We start from the raw sequence: 19,652 nt of genomic DNA, 5'->3' as shown, positions 1-19,652 counted from the left end.
ATAACATTGATTGTTTTGAATTTTGATTTGTAATTTATTTAGTATACTATATTTTTGTATATAATCTTTAATTAGACTTGCCAAATAACATAATTTAAAAATCAGGTTACGTTCGGGTTAACCCGAACCCGGCTACTATCAGGTCATTTTCAAGTCAAAATGACCCGATTTAAACCCAGATAAAAAAATCAGGTCAATTTAAGTTACTTTTGGGTTGACCCGAACTTGAAAATATCAGGTTCAGGTTGGGGTTCTCAACCCGAAAACTTAAATGGATCAGGTTCAGGTTGAGGGGTAGCTGACTCGAAATCAGCTGACCCGAACATGAACCCGACCTGACCTGATCCATTTGCCAACCCTACCTTGGGTGGGGGCTGAAACCAATCAGGGTAAATAGCATCGCTAGGAATATTGCCCCGACGAGCAAAATCATCATACATAGGATACAGGGCTCTACCCTAGTTCCTCTCAAGGTACCCTAATCGCTAGTCAAGGGAGCCTACCATCTTCTTAAGGTCGCTATGTGAGTCCTCTATGCGTCATATGGCCTGACCTATACTTTGAAGATCCCATACTGTCTCAGAGTCGCTATGGGGTGGAGGTGGGGCTGCATGCGACATGCGAGGTGGTGAAAGAACTACCTCGGGCTCAGGATGGGGTGGTGGAACTGGTGGTGCTTGCCCCCTAGCATGGGCAACTAATAGGTCATATGTGTAAGACTCTTGCCCAGGGGGAAAAGCGGTCAACTCGGGATTAGGCAGGGGAAAGATAGGTAATGGTTGCTCCGACCCTGTCCTAATGCACCAATTGGGGGACTCTCTGGCTATCCAAACATACCCAACCCAAGTCCTTTAGGCACCTAGCAGTCATATAAGTGTCTGGTCCACAGTTAGTGAGACCGTGAGGTCCACTCTCAACAAACCCGGCCTTCTTAACTGCTATCCTGGTGATGAGGCCTCCTAGACGAATCGGGGTGCTAACATTGTCACTAGCCGAGGCATGTCTACTAAGGTGAAATATGATGTATCTAGCAATGTTTAGCTTACCATACCCAAACACATAGTGTCTAATTACAGCTAATTCATTGGTTTGGGCATTGTACGGCTCATTCCTACCCAAAAAACAAACACCTGCAAATCTTTGCCAGATTTTAGGTACAGGGTGATGGATGGGTCTGGCACTAGCATGTTGGGCGTTAGGCGCCGGTAAACCTGTCAAAACATGATAAATATCTTCCTTTTTATAATGCTCATGCCATTGGTTAGGTAATTTAGAATTTAAATCAAAAATCTTACAAAAATCAACAAAGGTTAAAACGACATTTCTATTATTTCACCTAAACATTAATTTCGGACCATTTTTGCTATTTACAACAGACAAAGAAGACAGTAATTCACATGTTAATTCACGATAAGTAGGGTAGTGCATATCTAAAAATTTTCTCATCCCTATATCGTTCAAAAAATGTTTCACATAATCATATAAACCATAGGATTCAAGAGTAGGGCGGTGTAACCACCGTGAAGGGATTACCTCATGCTCGTAGAGTTGCTCAAGCCGTTCTCTTTTTTTCGGGGTAGCAATTCTGATGGTCGGCCATTGCGCAAGTTGCAATTCGGGATCGTATTGTTGACTTGAGCTGGAACTCCTCCCTAAAATTGTCCTCGACCTCTTTGATGCCATATTTCAAAAATGGGTAAGAACTTTTTTCTAATTGGAATTTGGGGATTTTGGTATGGGAATGTAGAGGATGAAGAGAAGGTGAAAATATGTAAAAATTATTGAATTTGGATGAGAAATGGAGAAGAGATCTTAGAGAGTGAAGGTTTTAGAGAGAGAAAAAAATGGTGGAAAGAGAAAGAAGTGAGAAAAGAAAGAAGGAAGAAGAAGAAAATACGGGCGGAGGTATCCGCGCCCAGTTGGGCGGGCTGTCGCCCCGTCGGGCGATCTATCTTTCAAAAAATAAACTCATCTCGCGCCCTCAATTTTTCTTCGACTTTCGCGCTCGGTCGGTCGCCCTTCGCCTGATCGGGCGATCAAATGTTCCGTATTTCGTCAATTCTCGCGCCCGGTCGGGCGCCCTTTGCCTGGTCGGGCGAAAATTCTTGAATTTTAACCCTTAGTCTGGCGCTCGATCGGGCGGTGCTTCGCCCGGTCAGGCCCAAGACAACTGTAGTACAGGGAATTCTTTTCTCTTTTCTTCAAATTTTGACCAACTCTTTTCCTTTAAACCTGTGCAAAAACTCAATAAACACATTAAAATCCCTCCTCTCTCCTCTCACAAGAAAAAGAAAGAAAAACTAGTCTAAAAAGCAAGAAAATACGGGTTGCCTCCCGCAAAGCGCTGGTTTATCTAGGTCCCGCACGACCCTCTTACCAAGTATAAAAATTAGGACCCTTGGCCTACCGCTTGGTCGGGTGGTTTCTCACCCGGTCGAGCGGCGTTTAGACCACGACGCGGCTTCCTAATAGACCCCATGAGACGCCAATTCACCTTATCTAGTGGATCCTCCTTGTCTTAAAATGGGGGGTTCTTTCCTACTACACTCTAGAGACCCCTTTTTGACCGATGGTTGCTTCAAATTATCACTAGAAGGAGCAATTGCAACTCAATCTGGCGGAACACTTACTGTAAGCTCAATTTCCACAACTCGCTTGTTTATTTCCACCTTCTCATCTTCAAAGCCAAGAACGACAGTGTAGAGGGCTCTTTCTATTACATCAACTTCCTTTTTCCGTTTGTCTATTTCATTTGTAGAAGATACAACACAAGATACCGCCTCCAAGGGATCTTTTACAAGAGCCTGGGCTTATTAGAACAATTTTGAACCACATTAACACTAAAACACTTCTCCTCTGTCATGGGCTTTTAAGGGTATTATTCAAATTGAAAGTAATTTTAACGTCCCCTACTGATAGTGTCAATTTGCCACATTTCACATCTCTAATTGCTCCTGCAGTGTTAAGGAATGGTCTACCCAAAATAATTGGGGTTTGCAAATCCTCAGTCATATAAAGAACAATAAAATCAACAGGTATATAAAATTTGCCTACTCTAACAGGAACATCCTCTAAAACACCTAAGGGGTATTTAAAAGAAAAGTCGGCCATTTGTAGAGTAATATTCGTAGCTTTTAACTTACCCATATTTAGCTTGGAACACATAGACAATGGCATGACACTAACGCTAGCACCCAAATCACATAATGCATTATCAATCATTAGATTGCCAATATGACAAGGGATAGAAAAACTACCCGGATCTTTCAGTTTAGGTGGAGATTTATTTTGAAGTACGACACTACATTCTGCAGTAAAAGCAACTGTCTCTACCTCACTAATAGACCTCTTTCTAGTCAATATTTCTTTCATGAATTTTGCATATGCAGGAATTTGTGTAATTAATTCAGTGAAGGGAACTGTTACCTGCAAATCTTTAACCATCTCCAGAAACTTACCAAACTTCTTATCCAAATTTGTTTTCAAGTGATGATTGGGGAATGGAAGTTTGATAACTGGCTTTGGAGCATTACTGCTCTTATCTGGAGCTTCTACCTTCCATGGAGTCGTACCCTGCAATGTATTATCAGAAATATTAGTACTACTCTTTAGCCCTGCAAGGCTATTAGCTACATTGTCAGGTTTAATGGAATCAAGATTAGCATTATTCATTAAAACAGGTTCATCATCTCTGGGCATAGGGGGGCCCTTCATAGTGTGAACCACTCGTTAGAGTAATTGCAAAAGCTTGATCCGTAGGCCTGCTTAGCTGTGCTGGCAGGGCTCCCTATTGACGGGCTTGTAGAGTAGAAGAAAACTGCGCAATTTTATTATCTACAATTTTATTATGTGCTATGATCGAATCAATTTGGGCACCTCTACTCTCCATGTGCTTCTGTATACTAGCCAGTATCGCTCTAATTTCTGCCAAAGCAGGGTCAGAAGATGAGGAGGGTTGTTGTGGTTGGTTCTTCTGGCCAGCATTGGGGTGGTAATATTTCTGCTGAGCTTGTTGTGGCGCCTGTGATTGTTGTGGAGGTGGCGGATTTTGAACATTGGTGCTCCGGTAGGAAAGATATGGATGATTTCGGAACCTAGGATTGTAGGTGTTGGAGTATGGGTCATTCTGCCTATAAGCTTGAAAGGCATTGACTTGCTCCACGGAACTCCTGCAATCTTGCTCCCAATGACCTACAATTCCACAATTTTCACAGAAAGCCTCATTAGCATTATTATTATTAATTGTAGAAACATTAGCTTTATTTGCAGTACTAAGATTATCTAATTTTTGGCAAATAGAGGTTAGTTGAGCTTGTAAAAAGGATATAGAGTGGACACTATGTTTCCCTTTGTTAGCAAAGCCTCTGGGATTCCCATATTGGGAATTATGAATTGCCATATCTTCAATAACTCGACCTGCATCATCAACATTAAGGTTCATAAACCTTCCACTAGCTGCAGAATCCAATATTGTTCTAGATGAATTTCCAATCCCATTGTAAAAGACTTGAATTAACTACCATTGTGCCAGATTATGGTGGGGGCATTCTCTCTGTAGATCCTTGAACCTCTCCCAAGCCTCATATAGTGTTTCATCTGGCTCTTGGGCAAAGTTCTGAATGGCACTCCTTAGTATAGATGTTCTCTCTGCAGGGTAATATTTATTATAAAAATTTAAAACAAGAGTCTCCCAGTCAGTTATACCCAGCTAGTGCAGTTTTATTTAATCCATTATACCATAATTTGGCTTTTCCACATAAAGAGAAAGGAAAGAGAATCTCCCTGATTTGGTCCTGTGTGACCCCAGCTTGCCTGATGGTATTACAATACTAACAGTAGTCTGCAATATGAAGATTTGGGTCCTCACCCTTAGCTCCACTGAATTGCTTCCTATCTATCATTGTGATAAATTGGGGTTTAATCTCAAATTGTACCCCATCAAGAGCCGGAGTGAGAGTAAGGTGTGGAAAATCTGTAAGCTTTGGCTACGAATAATCACTGAGCTTCTTGGGTACCGCCATCTCTGATTCTGGATCTGAAGATACCTCTGAATTGCTAGAATCAGTTGGAGGGTCTCGGCGTTTATTGTTATCACCATAACCCGCCAGGATTTGCCTGTGAAGATTCTTTTGTCTATGGAAAGATCGTTCGATCTTAGGATCGAATGGGATATAACCTGATCTGGAACACCTGGGCATAAACAAAGAACTAAAAAGCAAATATGAGACTTGCCTCAAAGAACTAACGTTCTCTAAGACAAGAAGAAATAACCTAGACTATAGAAAACAATCAGAAATAAAAAATAAAAATGTTTCCCCGGCAACGACGCCAAATTTTGACAGGCTAAAGTCGTATCACCCAATCAAAAGTAATTCCTAAATCCTCTAACTAATGCAGATAGGGAAGTAAGGTAGAATCCACAGGGAAACTGGTCTTTCTATTCCTAATTAATTAAAGCAATCTAAATTATTAAGTAACAAAATAATATATTGGTGAAAGGAAACTAAACTACGGAGAGTAAAAGTGGAGAAGAATAAGAATAGATAAAAGGAAAATTGTAAACTAATAATCCCACCTTTAGGTGGTCTTCCATAAACAATCCCACCTTTCTAAAATCCAGAAACAATCCCACCTATTCCCCCTATCTTCCATTAACGATCCTTCACCTGTTGAAACCGGTTAAAAAATTAGATTGCTTAGAACAACCGGTTTCTTCTAATTTAATTTCCAACCGTTAAAAAGCTTATACACCATTAATGCCTTCTCCCCTGTTCTTCTCTGAGAATTTTATAAATTGCCCCCCCCACCCCATCAATTAATTTTTTCATCTTTCTTCATCTTTCTTCATCTCATCTCTTCTCTTGTACTCAAAGCTTTCTTTCTTTTTTTTTTTCCAGTTCGCTATCAATGGCAAGTCATAATTCAATTGGCTCCTCTTCAAGGTCGAGGTCGAAGCAAACCTCGTCTTCTCAGGTGGTTTGCTACCACAATGAAATTGCACCACTGAGGACAGTGCGCTACGATGGTCCAATAAAGGGGAAGCGTTTTTTTGGGTGCTCATACTGGCCTGTAAGTATTTGCGCACCAAATTGTTGTTTTTTTTTAAAATTTGCTTTGTTATTGCTGTAATAGCCTAATTTGGGTGATTTGTAGGAGCAGAGGACTTGTGGCTTTTTCAAGTGGGCTGATGAGGTGGATGATGTTCGTGATCTGCAGCATTTGGTTATGGAGAAGGAGACCAGAATTTGTGAGCTTGAGTATGAAATGGACATGATGAAGGATAAAGTGAAGAGGCTCAAGGCAAAGAAAGAGAAGCTGGTTGAAGAGGTGGAGGAAATGGGCATTGCAACGACTGAAACAATGTTTGAACTCAAGGAAAACAACACTGACAAAAGGCTAATGCTTACTCTGGTCTTCTCTTGGGCATTTTTCACCCTTGTGCTGTTGATGAAATAGGGTGTGTTGATGATGGGGTGAAGGTAGTTTTTTGGGGTTGCTGTGAAGGTGTAGTATAAGTGGGTTGTGGGTTGGTTGGGACATCTGTATTTTGGGTAGTTTTCAGATGTGAAAGTGTTTGGTTTTTTTGCTTAATTTGGCATGCTAGGATGGTATTCAGTAGGCTAGGCTTGACTTAAAGAAGGAAGTAGGGCTTGACTGTAGTGTAGGTGCTGACCTTCACTGACTTTTGTAACCATGGAAATTTCAATGAATATATGACTTATGTTGCTTGGTTAAATTGTTGTTGCTGAAATTCTTGCAATTTAATTGTTGTTGCAGCCACTGTTTCAAACACTTTAATACAGCATATATACTATGAAAAAATTGCACAAACAGAGAGCATATATAGCATAACATGAAATTCTTCAAAATACAAGACAAACTCTGTTCAAATGAAGATACATAAACATAGGTTTGAATTGCATAAACTTAGGAATGTCATTGATCTTAACTAACTAATACATCCTTATTACATGTTGTTCTAATTTGAGGAACCCTGACTGAAGTTGTAGGAGAAAGTAGTGGTGTATGCTGAAACATCTTGAGGTCCTGCACTTCCTGGTGGCTGCATTGAAAAAAAAAAAAAAAAGGAGTTAGTTTTGTTTCCACATAAATAGGCTTTGTAATAAAATAGTCAATAAGTTACTGTCATACATTAGTGAATGTAGAGCCATCTGATGTCAAATAAACACCAAAACCTTGGGGGTCCTAATTTCTTCCTCTGCCTCTTCCACCCCTTGATCCTCTACCACCCCTTGTTCCTCTACCACCTCTGTTACCTCCTGTTGTTGTGGTAACACCTCTTCCCATACTGCCTGAAGCTTCCCCTCCCCTACCAGTTCTCCCACCCTTACTAGTTGGAGCATCCCTTCCCCTAGCTCTGCCAGTTCCCCTTCCAGCTGAGTTGCCTCCCCTGCTGATCACTCTACCTCCCCTTCCTATTCTTGAAGGTTCAGCTGTTGCTGTTAGATGAGTAAAAGAGCATGGGTGCATAGGTTGGGAAGCTGCAGCCTCTTTCCTTGGCCTACCCCTTGCTCTCTTTGTTGGAGGCTCATCTGGGGTTTGTGGGGCTTGTGGCAGAGTAGTTCCTCTGTTGGGGCACCTTCTCTTATTATGGCCCTTTTGTTGACACACAGAGCATGTCATTTCCATGCCATGTTTGGTCAACTTTCCTGGCTTTTTAGGGTCCTCAAATGGATCCTTTCTTCTATTCTTCCTTGGCCTTCCTGGTCCTACTTTGATGGGGGGTGGATCCATACTCAACTCTGATTGAGGCCAATGCCTTTCACCTTCAATTGGAGGGATTGAATTCCCATATGCTTTCAAGTACATCTCCTTCTTATAACACTCATCAACATAATCTTCTGCCTTCTTATGACAGAAAAAAATTGCAGCCACTGCATGGCAACATGGGATCCCACACATGTCCCATTTTCTGCATGTGCAAGTTCTTTTTTCTAGGTCCACAGACATAGTGTCCAAGATATGGCTCACTTGAAACACACTCTGTGAAGAAGGAATGACCTCACAATTAGCAGCTTCCTGTTTCTCTGATTCTAGCTTCTTCTGAATCCTTGGACATAAAACACTCTTCCATTTTTCCATTTCCTGCCTCTTAATCACCAACCTCCTCATTAAAGATGCCCTTATATCCTCCAACATATAAAGCAAATGTTTTGCCCTAGCATTAATGATATACCCATTAAATGTCTCAGCCATGTTAGATGTGATGGCATCTGCCTTCACATCAGTTTTCAAAAATGCCCTGCAGAAGACATTTGGGTTGTAAATTTTGAAGCCTGCAGCAGCTGCAGCATTAGTTGTCTCCAACTTATTAAGTGCATCTCTATAGTCAGCTTCACTATATGACTTTGCACAGCTCCAAAACATCAATTTCATTTCATCACCTCTGAAATTCTTGTGCCAATTTGAAAAAATATGTCTTGCACAATGTCTGTGCTCAGCTTGAGGGAGTGTCACACTAACCCCTCTTAGAATGGCCTAGTAAAGCAATATGTATTAATGAATTCAGTAAAAAAAAAACCAACATAACCAAATATATGTATTAATGAATTCAGGAAAAAAAAAAAAAAAAAAACCAAAAACAGTTGAAGTTTATACCTGATGCTCATCTGACACAATCACAGTTCCAGAACCATCACCAAGCTGAAGGCTTTTGCTGAGGTTATTCAGAAACCACTCCCAGGAAGTATTATTTTCACCCTCCACCACTGCCCAAGCAATTGGGTACATCTGATCATTCCCATCTCTGCCTACAGCAGACATCAACTGTCCCCCTAGGAATGTCTTCAAAAAGCAAGCATCAACACATATAATTTTTCTGCAACCCTCCATCCAACCTTTTTGCAATCCCTCAAAACAGACATACAACCTCTGAAAAATCTGTGGTGGCTTATTCTTGTCCATGTATGTGACTAAGTCCAACTGTGTGTTTGGACTGGACCTTTTCAAGGCTTCAAGATACCTGCCAACCTTCCCATAATGCTCTCTCATGGAGCCATGAAGCTTTTTGTGAGCATGCCACTTTACCTTGTAAGCAAACTCTTTCCTAATGATAACCTTGTAAGCTCTCCTGACTGTTTCAATGATCTCTTTAGCTGGCCAATGAGGCCTAGCCTTAAACACATCAAGTAGTTGTTCTGCCAACCATGACCCTTTCAGCTGCTTGTTTTTCTCCATAGTTCTGATGCAACTATGGTCTGACACTACTGTTTTAACTACAAAGGAACCTCTCCAGGAGTCCCAAGAGGCATACAACCTAAAAGGACACCCTTCACTGCACCTCACACCAATTCTTTGTTGCCTACTTTTATTTGCTGACACAATAGTTAGATTTCTACCTTGAAAAATTGCAAACTTAGCAACAGCTTGCTTGAAGTCCTCCCTAGTTGCAAATCTATGCCCAACTTTCCACTGAAACTGAGTAAAGTCAGTCTCAGGCCCTACAAGCAGACCTCTCCTGCTCTTTCTTTCCCCAATTGTCTCCTCTTCATCACTTCCCCTAGGTGTGTGAATTTCTTCATCAGATTCTTCATATTCAGAGTTGTAACCAGCCTGTTTTCCACCCTCCCCAGCTTGTTTACTACTCTCCCCAACCTGTATACTACTCTCACCCCCTTTGTTCCCCTCCTGTTGTGCAGCTAAATTACCCTTAGCAGCTTGAACTTGTAGTGATTGTGCCAATTCTACTACACTACAATTGAAACCTTTCACTCTTTCCCTTGCCTCCCTTTGCTCATCATCACTACTATCAGCATCAAAATCCTCTAGCTCCTTCAACTCTTCAATGTCACTAACATCATCATCTTCCCCATCTAACTCAAAGTTAGCTTGATAAATATCATAATCACCTAGCTAATCCTCTTCCTCATACTCATTTCTGAGATTAACCTCATCCTCTTTTTTAAACAAATACTCATCTGCATCAGACTCACCCTCCAAATCATCTTCTAACACATAATCTCTATCATCATCATCTTCATCACTTCCTAAACCATACAGTAACTCATCTATGGCAATGGGGCTATTAGGTCTGTCTTCCTCCCAATCATAGTCCCCTGGCACTTCACATCTAATGAATTCAGAATGAGGCTCTAATGTGTTTTCTGTTTGAGTTGGGGTTGCTGTTGTTTGACTAGGGTTTTCTGGTAATGAAATGGAGGTACTAGATCTAGGAAATGGTTGAAGTTGTTTGTTTGTTGTTAGAGTGGGGACCACTTCTACTGCTTTGCCTTTAGACTTTTCCAACACATGCAGCTTCTTTGAAACTGCACTAGATGCCTGACTCAAAATGCCAGCTCTCTTAGGTATCAATTTTTTGGGCCTATTGGGCTCATGTTCTGTGGCAACAATGGCTGAAGTGGGCTGGGTTGTGGTATTGGATCCAGTCTGGGATTGTTTAACAAATTCAGGCTGAACATCATCAACAACTACATACAAGTCTACTGTTTTGTTCTCCACCATTACCCTACCCAATTCTCTGAATTCATCATCAGTAAATGCAGACTTTAACCCACCCCTTAAGTCAAGTGCAGGATTTAAGTAATAAAGTTTGAAATTTCCAGAATAATTACCACATTTAGCAACTAATTCCTTCATATAAAACCAACACAACTCATCAACATCAACATCAAAAGTTCTGAACTTCCCTCCCAAATAAACCTAGTAACCATTACTGTCAAATTTAAACTTCCCACCATGATATATTTTCAAACATGCAAGACCCATTACAATACGCAAACAGTCTCAATAACTACTTAAATTACTCTTCACTATGTTAATCGAAGCTATCTTCGTTTAATTGCTTTAATTCGCAAATTTAAGAAAGCTAGGGTTTGTCGAAAATTTACCTCTAATTACCCCACCTTGAATTGTTGTGCTAAGGACCTTAATTTCCTTCAATCAATGAACAATTGCAGTCCTTTCGATGAAGATAAGTTTCTGAAAGTTATTTTTTTTTTTTTTTAATTGTTACTTTGTTTCATAAAAATGGCGAAACTTATGTTTTTTTGGGGGGAAAACCATTGGAGAAGAAAGACTTTAGGGAGGGAAATAGAATAGGTTCACCGGTTTAAGGGGTAACCTGTAAAAAGGATCGTTAATGGAAGATAGGGGGAATAGGTGGGATTGTTTCTGGATTTTAGAAAGGTGGGATTGTTTGTGGAAGACCACCTAAAGGTGGAATTATTAGTTTACAATTTTCCTAGATAAAATCAATGAATGAAATACCTAGGGCATAGGTTCACCAATAAATAACATTCCAGGGTAAAACATAATAATCAAACATCAATTTATCAATTAATCAGATCATAAAGGGCTTACGCTACATATTACAATCACAGAATTAGTCTACTGGTATTAAATCTCATCTCTCGAATCTCGACTTAACCATTATAAATTAGTCCGCCTATTGAAACTAAACCTAAACATCAATTCTCATCTCTCGAATCTCGAATCAATATTGTCAAACTCATGCATAAAAGATCAGGCCAAATCTAGTCACAGAGCATTAAATCAATCAATAGGAAATTAATCTAGCATTGATAATCAACAACAATAAATTACTCCTTCATATTATTTATGGATCCCCACAAACCCTAGAAAGAAAACTTCTCAGACATAATTAAATATAAATTAAACAAAGCAATTAAAGGAGACATGATGAAAGAAATAAAGTAAATTAACTGAGATTAAATTAGAAGAAATCATTACCAAAGTAATCAGAATTAAGGAGTTGAATTAAGAACAAAATATAGAACAAAAGCTGTAGAGAGAGAAACTAATCTAAAGCTAAGTAGAGAGAGAAAGTCTAAGAGAAGAGATACTAATCGAAAGCATTAAAATCGTATTTAAATCTAAAACAATTACTCCTAATTAAAACTAAAATAAATCGCCGGAATTAATACTAATTGAATTAACACTCCTTTTCTTCAATAGGAGCTTCTCTCGCGCTCGGCCGGGCGCGAACTTGGGCGTGAACTACTCTTCCCCGCCCGGCCGGTCGCGCCTTCGGGCGGTAGCTTTCTTGGCCGAGCCCGGGCACTTGGGCTAGCTTGGACTTAATGATTGGGCTCTCGATTCTTCAGCCCAATCCGGATTTCCTCTTCGGGTCTTGAATATTCGGTCTAAATGCCTCGAAATCTCAAATTCTAAGCCCTTAATCATCGGTTTAATGACTCTAACCGGCCCTGGGCTATAAAAACTGGTTGTGCTCCTCTAATGCTCGTAGTCACTCCATAATATCTCGGGAAAATGCTCCAAAAGTGCAAATCCCTACAAAAGTCAACCAAATCTACGAAAACATTAGAAAACAACAATTAGTAATAAAAGTGGCTCTAAAGAGCCAAAAACACTACTAATTATGACCAAGGGACGGGGGTAAAATACTATATAAAATGGACATATCACTGGCAGCTACAACACCACTGCCTAGCCCGTTGGTAATCCAGCGACTGCTGGCGTGGGCGTGGGCAGTAGCACTGCCAGCAGCGAACCAGAACAGGGGGCAGCCGGAGTCTCCTACTATGGCAGCCTTGCCGATTCAGCCTCAGCATCATATTACTCCCCCTCTTGATCAGCCTTCCATGCAAGGTAACAATGCACAAAATTTAGGAAAAGAGTTGCGTGAAAAATTTCCTAGTGCTCTTTTGCGAGACTACGTGACCCATACCATCATAACAAACAGTCCATCATCTCCATCTCCTAACACATCGTCTCCTCGGCAACCCTCAGGTACTCCTTACCCTATAGCGCATAATACAAATTGTGATAGTTTTACTCCCTATTACCGAAATTTTATTGTAGCTATTACTTCTGGCAAAGAGCCAAAATCCTTTAAGGAGGCCATGAAATATTTAGGTTGGAGACAATCGATGCAAAATGAAATTCAGGCTCTAGAGAAAAATGGGACATGGACAATGGAAGATCTTCCTCCTGGCAAGCGTGCTCTTGGCAGTCAATGGGTGTACAAAATAAAATACAAATCAGATGGGAGCATTGAACGTCTAAAATCCAGATTAGTTGTCTTTGGCAATCATTAAAAGGAGGGTATTGACTACACCACAACATTTGCTCCGGTAGCAAAAATGGTTACAGTTCGAGGCTTTCTTGCCATTGCAACTTCTAAAAATTGAGAATTGCATCAAATGGACGTCCACAATGCCTTCCTACATGGCAATCTTGATGAGGAAGTATACATGAGACTTTTCCCCTGAATTTGAATCATCTCATCCTCATAAGGTATGCCGCCTTCGAAAATCATTGTGTGGTCTAAAACAGGCACCTAGATGTTGATTTGCCAAACTTAAGTCTGCTTTGAAGGCTTATGGCTTCTTGCAATCATACTCCGATTACTCTTTGTACTTTTCACTTACACAAACGGTGCGATACAGATTAATGTGCTTGTGTATGTTGATGATCTCATTATTTCTGGTAATAATTCCGTTGTATTAAGGGCATTCAAAGAATATCTGAGTGATTATTTTCATATGAAAGACCTTGGACCCTTAAAATATTTTTTGGGTATTGAGGTTGCTCGTAGTTCTTCGGGCTTATTTCTTTGTCAAAGGAAATACACTCTTGATATTATCTTCGAAGTAGGTTTGTTGGGCTCTAAGCCAGTTGGCTTTCCTATGGAACAAAATCACAAGCTCGCCCTTGCTACTGGCTCTATTCTATCGAACCCTGAATCGTATCGCAGACTTGTTAGGCGGTTCATATACCTAGCAGTCACTAGGCCAGATTTGGCCTACTCTGTCCATATCCTATCTCAGTTCATGCATGAGCCAAGAACATAACACTGGGAAGCAGCTCTGCGAGTCGTAAGATATTTGAAAGGTACTCCAGGTCAAGGAATTTTATTGCGTTCTGACAGTGACTTAACCTTACAAGGCTGGTGTGATTCAGATTGGGCTGCGTGTCCCCTAACACGAAGATCTCTCACAGGGTGGCTTGTATTTCTTGGTAAGTCATCTATCTCTTGGAAAACCAAAAAGCAGAATACTGTCTCTACAAGTTCTGTAGAGGCAGAATACCGGTCCATGGCCACTATTACATATGAGTTGAAGTGGTTAAAGGTTCTTCTTTCGAGTTTGGGCGTGCAACACCCTAAGGATATTAAGCTATTTTGTGATAGTCAATCTGCTCTGCATATATATTGCAAATAATCCGGTTTTCCATGAACGAACGAAGCATATTGAATTTGATTGTCACTTCGTTCGAGATGCTACTTCTAAAGATTTGATTGATCCATCCTATGTTCCTACATATGAGCAATTAGCAGATATCTTTACAAAGGCCCTCGGCAAATCACAATTTGATCTTTTACTTGGCAAGTTGGGCATCTTCAATCCACACGTTCCAACTTGAAGGGGGGGGGGTGTTAGGAATATTGGGATATCTTTATCATATATTTAGTAGAGTTAGTTTCCTTTCTTGTAGGATATGTTAATACTTATCATATCTTTTGTTTCTATCTTTTGCACGCTTGAGGAAACTGATGTACTCTATTAATATGATTGAATGAAGTGAAGAAGGGCAAGCTTTGAACCCTTTACCTAATTCTCCATAAACATTGTTGAAAACTTGCAGAATTTTAGGCATGAGGATAACGTAGAAAACTTAATCCAAAATGCATGAAAAAAAACAAACATGAAAGCAGTTAAGACATGATCTCATCAATTTTTTACCATTTCTGCTCTAACTTAAGGATCCACCAATTGAGTTAATGTCACGTGGTTAATTAATAGTATATATAAAAAAATTCAGTTTAGCTCTATTTTCTCCCCCGCTTATTTTTCTGACTTTTTTTTTTATTTTTTATTGAAATTGAATTATTTTTGTTGAATTTTTTTTATTGATATTAAATTATTTTCATTAATTAGATCTTAATTTTTAGGAAAAATACACTTTAATAATCTCAACTATGGGCAATTTACCTACAATAATCCCAACTAACGTTTATTCTACAATAATCCCAACTATTAGGTCAGTTTCCTCCAGCAGTCCCAAACCGGTCAACAAAAGTCAACAACCTAATACTGTAGGTTGTTTGACACGTGTCAGCGTGTGAGTGGTTCCCAAAAAAATAAAAAAAAAATACAAAAAAAAAAGAAAACCAAAAAAAAAATCTGGCAGCCAACCCTAACCACCACCTCCTGTCGCCCAACCACCACCTCCAGCCCTAACCACGACCAATCGCACCCCCGGAACACCACGACCAGCCACACCCCCGAAACACCAACCAACCGCACCCCCGAAACACCACGACTAGCCGCACCCCCGAAACACCACCTAAATCGCACCAGCAGCACCCACGACCAGCCGCCCTTGCCCGTGAAACCACCAGCAGTCCAGCAGCCCCAAATCGCACCAAATCACCCCAAAACCCTAACCCGTGAACTGATTGGAGCTTGAATCCGCGACGCCTCGCCGGAAACCACTCGAATTTGGGAGTGAAGGGGTGGTTGGTGGGGCGGGTTTGCGATTTTGGGTGACTGGTGGTTTTTGAGGTTGGAGGAGGAAGAAGGAAGGGGAGCGGTATAGGCATGGAGCGGCAGTGTGAGGCTACGATTGGTCAGAAAGGGCAGGCGACGGTGGGCGGCGGCGGAGCTGCGGTGTTGGGAGAAGAATTGGGGTGGAGCTGCCATGTTTCGTGGTGGGTGTAAGGTGGTTGAAGGGAGGAGGGGTGGCTGGGATTATTTTTGCTATTTTTTTCTTTTTTAAAATTTTTTTTTAAATTAAGCCAATCATGTGCTGACATGTGGCATTTAAAAAACCAAAAAAAAAAAAGTTTACCATTTCAGCAGGTAACCGGTTTTTGGGACTGTTGGAGGAAAACTGACCCAATAGTTGGGATTATTGTAGAATAAACGTTAGTTGGGATTATTGTATGTAAATCGTCCATAGTTGGGATTATTAAAGTGTATTTTTCCTAATTTTTACTAATTCTTTTTTTTTTTTTTACTAATTAAAGCTTTTTTTTTAATGGACGTACTAGACTTATTTTTATAAAACTTACATGATTTTCATATTAAATATTATTTAAATAAGACGAGGAGAATTGGACCTTAGAGTAAGGTGCCATAATATTTTATGCACCTTTAATTTTAAATTTTAAATTTTTCATATGTCCAAAATATAGTTTAATCTCCTCAATATTTCTCTAAGTATGCTCCCAACAAATCAAAGATTGAGAATAAATATTTCATACCTTCCTTTAGGTTTATATCCCCCTTCACACATATTTTTCTATAATTATTATAACTACGTAAATACGCCCCCAACCTCCATTATGCTCACTAGTCTATTAAAAATAGCAATAAAGTTCGGTCATAAATTTATTTCTTAAAACTCACTTTGTATACATTGATAAGTGTTCGAATTAATGTGAGACCAAACATTAGGATAATTATAAAAAATATGTTTAATTCACACGATCTGATCTAATATGATTGAATTTTAAATTTAAGCAAACTATGACCTTATTTGTACACTAATTTGTAAGTTAAAAAAAAAAAAAAGAAGAAATAGCTCGGTAGAAGGCCGATCTTCGTTGTCAAATGAGATGTCTTAGAGTCATGTTAATATGTACTTTTCAAATATGAAATTTTCATAAATAATGGCAATTAAATGCAAGTAAAACATTAAGATATGATATAATATGATCAACGTGTTATGTGTGCGGTTGGCCACACCATGTATTCGCTTGTAGAGAATGAAGTAACTCTTATAACACTAACTGAGTTACCTCTCTAATGCAGACCGAGTAACTCCTATAACACTAACGACGTAAATCCTGTAACACTGACCAAGTAACCCCTATATATAACACTAATAAAGGGGTGTAATCGACCACATATAATTTGTGTTAAGGGGTGTAGTCGGCTACATATAAGAATTTGTGTTAATATGATCTGGTCCGATTATTTCTAGAATAAGTTGATATCAACATAGACATAACCTAAGGAGACATAATTTAGGCTCTGTTCTCTTCAACTTAATTTCAGTTTAGTTTAGTTGAGCTCCAATCTATTCAGTTCAGTCAGCTCTAATTAGAGTTGTCAATTCGGGTAAACAGGTCAGGTAAGAGCGGGTCGGGTCAACTCGGGTCAAGTCAATTCGAATTAATGTCGTAACCTATGTGGGTTGGGTTCAGGTTGGGTCATGCTTGAGTTGGTCACATCGGGTCATACCTCTTATCGGGTTTGGGCCGGGTTAATAAAAGGTCGGGTACATTTGGGTCGGGTGAACAATAGGTCAGGTTTAATTCGAGCTTTCACGGGTTAAAACGGGTTACGGAAATTCTCGGGTTTGAGTCGGGTTCGGTTCAAGTCAATAATTTGCGGGTTAGAATCAGGTTGGGTCATTCTCGGGTTTGATTTGAGTTCGGTTTAAGTCAATAATTTGCGGGTTATAATCAGGTCGGGTCATTTTCAAGTCGGGTCATTCTCGGGTTCAAGTCGGCTTCGGTTCAAGTCAATAATTTGCGGGTTATAATCAGGTTTGGTCATTTCCAAGTCGGGTTATGTTCAAGTTAATAATTTGCGGGTTACACTAGTGGAAAAAGAGCTATCCGTAACGGACAAAAATAGCCCATCCGTAACGGGCAGTGGGCGTTACGTATGCTCCCGTTACGGATAGGCTATGTTATTTGTAATGGGCAGTGTCCGTTACAAATAACCAGTTATTCGTAACGGACACTAAGTTGTCCGTTACAAATACATACGTATTCGTAACGGACACTATTTTGCCCGTTACGAATAAATAAGTATTCGTAATGGACACTATTTTGCCCGTTACGAATAAATAAGTATTTGTAACGGACACAATTTTGCCCGTTACGAATATCTTAATTGTAACGGGCAAAGCTTTGCCCGTTACAAATAGCCTGTTACGAATGAGATTTTTTCCACTAGTATTACAATCAGGTCGGGCCATATTCGGGTTCAACTAACTATAAATAGATAATTATCATTATTTATACCAAGCTAATTATTTCCTTTGACTATAATATATATGGCAACATACTAAGGAATTATAGTCTATAATTTAGGAAGATAATTATCTCCTTTGACCATACAACAAATACATACAAGAAAAAGAGCCTCTAATCAGTTCACTTGCTTTTTTTTTTTTTTTTTTTTTATATGATTTAGCTAATGATATTCTTAATGACAATTGAGTTTAGGTGGGATGATTTATTTAAGTTCATTTTTATGTCTAATGATATTGCTAATGATAATTAAAGCCAAATTTTATACTTTTTAGCATATTACAACAACAACGACAATAATAATAATAATAATAATAATAATAATAATAATAATAATAATAATAATAATAATAATAATAATAATAATAATAATAATAATAATAATAATAATAATAATAATAATAATAATAATAATAATAATAATAATAATAATTTTGTCAATAATAATACTAATCCTCCTTTTGTCATCATCTCCTCGACTATCAGCATTGTGGAAATCTCAGCAGGGAGATCACACGTCTGCTTGGCTTCGGGTCATCCCTATTTCGGGTTTGGGTCAGACGATGAACGCAAAGACTTATCGATGTGTGTTGTCCTATCGGTTAGGTTTTCCATTATTCTCTGTCTCGACGTCTGCTCTGCTTGTTCGAGGGTTTTTGCTGGAGATATTTTCGGTGATCACGCGGTGTCGTGTGCTGGTATGGTGGGTAGATTAAACATCGGCATAATGTTGTTCGGGATACCCTTGTTGATGTTTGCTATCGTTTGGGGATTTTAGCGAGAAAAGTGGTTGACATTGGGTTGTCTGGAAGGAATGACGAGGCCCTCAGACTTGCGGATGTGTTAATTTATTCTTGCGATGTATGTGTTGATTTGACAGGTTCTTCTCCTTTGACACAATCAGGGCTATCTGACTTCATTCTTGGGGCGGGTTATGGCTGATGCGGCTCATTGAAAGCGGGATAAGTATGAAGCTCGATGTCAGGCAATTCGATATTGGTTTCATTCCCTTCTCCTTTTCTTCACTTGGGGAATTAGAGAAAGAGGCTGTTGCATTGCTGAAGCGGGTTCAAAAATTCTCGACGACGCAAGACATTGGGGCACGTGCTGCTGCTCATATATTTACTAGGATTGGATTTGCTATAGCTAGAGGAGTGGGGGCCTAAATTGTATCTCGGCTACCCACTAACTTTTATAGGTTGTATGACTTTGTCTGCTTTTGAGATATAATAATAATAATAATAATAATAATAATAATAATAATAATAATAATAATAATAATAATAATAATAATAATAATAATAATAATAATAATAATAATAATAATAATAATAATAATAATAATAATAATAATAATAATAATAATAATAATATTGGCGTTTGCTAAGACTCAGGATATTGGTGCTCGTGCAGCTGCATACATGTTTAGCAGGATCAAGTTCGCTATAGCTAGAGGGATGGGGGCCTATATTGTATCTCGACTCCCCACCAATTTCTTGTAAATTGATTGACTTTATAGGGTTTTTTTTTTTATAATAATACTAATAATAATAATAATAATAATAATAATAATAATAATAATAATAATAATAATAATAATAATAATAATAATAATAATAATAGTAACTTTGTCAATAATAAT

General features: G+C 39.1%; 1 non-coding gene across 1 annotated transcript; it reads left to right on the top strand.

Annotated features, from left to right (window-relative positions):
- The first annotated feature begins 4,529 nt into the window (after positions 1–4,529).
- Positions 4,530–4,636, top strand: LOC145564782 (small nucleolar RNA R71). Its single transcript, XR_014094903.1, has one exon. It is a non-coding gene; the product is annotated as a small nucleolar RNA R71 (small nucleolar RNA).
- The last annotated feature ends 15,016 nt before the right edge of the window (positions 4,637–19,652 follow it).

Source organism: Chenopodium album, chromosome 1 (assembly GCF_948465745.1).
Source record: "Chenopodium album chromosome 1, dcCheAlbu1.1, whole genome shotgun sequence".
Lineage (NCBI taxonomy): Eukaryota > Viridiplantae > Streptophyta > Magnoliopsida > Caryophyllales > Amaranthaceae > Chenopodium > Chenopodium album.
The sequence above is the reverse complement of the archived record's forward strand: the minus strand, read 5'-3'. Positions and strand labels throughout refer to the sequence as shown.